The sequence below is a fragment of the Mus caroli genome, chromosome 5, assembly GCF_900094665.2.
Source record: "Mus caroli chromosome 5, CAROLI_EIJ_v1.1, whole genome shotgun sequence".
Taxonomy (NCBI): domain Eukaryota; kingdom Metazoa; phylum Chordata; class Mammalia; order Rodentia; family Muridae; genus Mus; species Mus caroli.
Window position 1 is genome coordinate 32245884 of NC_034574.1, and position 3893 is coordinate 32249776.

A 3893-nucleotide genomic window follows, 5' to 3' on the forward strand; every position below is an offset into this window, starting at 1 on the left:
GAGTTCGAGACCAGCCTGGTCTACAGAGTGAGTTCCAGGACAGCCAGGGCTACACAGAGAAACCCTGTCTCGAAAAACCAAAAAAAAAAAAAAAAAAAGCTAGCCAGCATAGCAATACCTTTGTTGTTGCTACTACACTGTGTTTTTGCTGTTTTACATTGTATCTTTGTTGTTGTGGTTGTTACATGGCATCTTATTGTAGTGTCAGATTGTTTTGTCCCTGTGTGAAGGGAAACCATCCTCAAATGCTTCTTGAGTCCTGTGGAGAAGATTAGGGAGGGGTCTCTGGAGCATTTTAGCTCCCAGTTTTTCTTTAGTGCCTGGGGTCTTCCAGGACTTCAGTGCTCAGCTTTCTCCTCTGGGGACTGGTATGACCTTGACCATCCAGCCCCTGAAAAGTCCAAATTCTGATTTTCAGCAGAGCTTTCGCTGTCCTTCTGGGTGGACCTGTCTGTCTGCCAAATATCCCCTCCTAGGCAGGGCCACACTGCCTGCCTTTGGTCCTCACCTTAGCCTTGGCTGTCTGTTCCTGTGTCCCACATTCCCTCCACTGGCAGGTACTCTGTTTCCAAACACGCTAACAGCTTTCACTCTTTATAAGGATGTCTTTGGTGTCATTATCATTTATATCTTGCATGGACCTCCCTACCTCTGCCCTTCCTGACCATCTTATCCCATTTAGAAGTGCCTTCTCTCCACTCCTCTTGAGGAAGCTTGTCAGTGCTCCTAGAAGAAACCAAATCCCCAGTGTGACCTGGAAGTCTCCGGATTAATCCTTACCACACTCCCTCATCTCTTGTGTATGCTCTAAGTTTCTCTGTTTGTGCATTTGGCCTCTGTGTAGTTCCTTGAAGATTCTAGGTATCTTCCTACCTTGGGGCCTTTGTGCATGCCGCTCCTTTTGCCTGTTGTCTCTTCCCCCTTAGATTCCCGTAGCCCCTCTATTCGTTCTCCAGGCGGTCCCAGAGTCACAGAAACCTTCCCACAGTGATCAAGAGCTTCGACTCTCACGGGTATGTGCACACCTGCCATCCCAGCACTTGGGAGGTCAGTTTAGGAGGACCAGGAGTTCATCATCCTCAGTTTAGAGTGAATTCAAGGTCAGCCTGGGCTACATGAGCTCCTGTCTCAAAACACAACCAACAAACCAACCAAACAAACAGAAAACAAACCTCATTACGCCGTCCCTCTGTCATCCTTTATTCCTCTCCCCATGTGTCCTGGCTAGTTTTAACTACCAACTTATCACAACTTAGCGTCATCAGGGTGGCCGTTGGTACATCTGTGGGGGATTGTCTTGATGGTTGAGGTGGGAAGATGCCCCATGAAGGTGGGCAGCACTAGCCTGTGGGCTGGGCACTGAGCGGAGTCAGAGTGAAGAGTGCTGGCTGAGCAGCAGCAGCGGCAGCAGCAGGTGGCCTGAGTGAATTCAGTTCTCTATCCTGATTGTCATGTGACACGAATAGCTGCTTGGGGGTCCTGCCTTGACTTCTCTGAAGTGATACATTGTAACCTGGAGTTCCTTGTAAGCCAGACAAACCCTTGCCCCTCCTGCTTCCCATCAAGGAGTTCATCACAGCAAGCCCCTCTTACTACTCTCTAGTATTCTGTTTATATAGTGAAATTATACAAGCAGTGCATTCTATACTGGGAACAAGAGACATAGAGAGTACATAATATAAGCAATGATGTTTATATAAGGTGTTGCATATTATTGTCTGTTTTGCACTTTTCTTAACTCCCATGAGGACATAGTTGGTGATTTCTCAGAGCAGCTAACCCCAGGCATCTGCTGTGTGTCTTTTATGTCAAGATGGTGCCTAGGTCCTGCTCTGTAGCAGTCACCAATTTCTCAATACCTTCAGTTCCAATACTGACACTCAGTCCAACATCCTTAGGTTCCATGGGGGTTGATTCTTATAGTTCCCAATGAAGAGTGTTGCAGAAATGATGATGGCAATGGCACAGCAGTCACAAGGATAACCCACTCACTCCCTGGGTCACTGCATGTACAGTCCTGTGATAACTGCTTTGTCTACATTGTCCAGTTTAATTCTTCAAAGCATGGCACAGAAGGTGTTCTTTGCCCTCTCTATTGTTATAGAGACTGTGGTCATGATTTGTGCAGTTGCGGGGAGCATGCTCAATAGACCTGGCTCCCTGGGCTTTTGCTCACAGAGGCTTAGTCCTATAAGGAAGTGCTTTTGTGGACCTGAACATAAAGGCTCAGGACTAAGTGGGCATCTGTCCCTTTCTGTTGCTCAGCTACCTGGATGCATTGGCTGCTAGCTCTATGAGGCTACTGAAATGTGAAATGCAAAGTGTACTTAAGGGTCCCTGTGACTGGAGGTGACCGGGACATCTCTGTTAAGCTCAGTCAGTCCTTCTGTGCAAAGACCCTGTGGCACCAGGAGGCGGTAAGAAGAAAGTGTGGGGTTTGTGCGGGTATTCAAGTCAACCATTCACTAAGGATGCCCAGGAGGGCCCTCCAGGGCTAGTTTCTGTCAAGAGAATATGACACATCAAGATCAGTCCCCCATTCCCGAGGGCTCTGCCTTCTCTCAGCTGGAGGAAGAGAGTAAGTGGTGGTGTTGGTGGGTATCTGGTATAGCAATGGGGTTTGTGGATCCTCACAAAGCAGGCAGCATGAACGGGAGCAGATGTGGCAGGCACTGTCCACAGGTGCCAGGAATGTGTTTGGGAGGTGGCACTGCTAGATAGGTAGAGGCCTGTGAGGAATGCAGAGAGGAGCTTTTTGGAGAGACTCTGCTATTCTGAATAAGTGGGCAGCTTGGCTGGATTTGGTTTCAGGTTGGCCCAAGTACCATGTTCTGATATAGAAACAGCTTTATGACATTACTATAGCTAGCTAACCAACCAACCAACCAACCAAAAAGCCCTAAATCAAGACAATTGGGAAACTCATTAATGGGAGCATCTGACTGAGAGGTTATAGCAAAGAGGGGGTCTCACATGCTGTCTGATAACATTCCTAGCACTTGGGTTGGTGAAACCTAGAGATATGCTAAGTTAATACTCTCCAGAAGGTTTTATGTGGTCATCATAGGATGTTTGATCAGATAGAGATGGGGAATGAATTGGCTATTAAGGAGTCTAATGATTGCTCCAGATCATTTGAATCTGGACTTGCAATATCCCAAGTCTCCACAATCAGGGACCTGCAGATGGATCCGTCAGTTCACTAGAAACCCTGGTAGAGACTGGCTTCTCCCCCAACCCCGAGGGAACTTCAGTGCCATGCAGCACTGGAGAGTGAATGCATGTGTTAGGAAGACTGTCCTGATGAAGTACTAGACAGAAAGGAACAAGATAATGTGAACAAGAAGAGAGGCTGCTGATGTTCTAAAGTGGCAAAGAATTTATGTTGCATCCCAGCTTTTAACTGTGGTCTCTTAAGTCATCCCCTGGAAGACTCCATCCATGGAATGTACAGCATCCTTTCCATCTCATGTCTGAGCCCATTACAGCCAAGTCCATACCTATTACCCAGTCTAAAGCTACATCAGAGCTTTCAGGGATTCATTGTAGCATCTTGTACTGGCTCCTTCTTGATAAGTCATCTAGACACAGGTATTTTGTTGCAGTAGCATGGAAGGACTCAGATGCTTACCTGCTGGTAGCTACGAGAATTAGGCCTTGCCTTAGGTCCACTCAGTTCTGGTGTATACCCTCTTGTTCCAGAGCAGAGCAACCAGTGAACAAATGGTGTGAGTGGAGCACAAGAAGGATCATTACCAGGCACAAAGGACCAGTAAGGTCTGAGCTCCTAGTTACCCTGGTCTAGAAGCCCAGTGTGAATGGAAGAGAGGGCTGACGGGAGGTTTGCTCAGATCATTAGTTGGTATGTGTGGCACAGGACCTGGCACTGAGCA

At 47.4% G+C, this 3893-nt stretch overlaps 1 protein-coding gene across 1 annotated transcript in view; it reads left to right on the top strand.

Annotated features, from left to right (window-relative positions):
- The window catches only part of Evc2 (EvC ciliary complex subunit 2), an 84594-nt gene that overhangs the window by 4418 nt on the left and 76283 nt on the right, over nucleotides 1-3893 (top strand). The window lies entirely within an intron of this gene.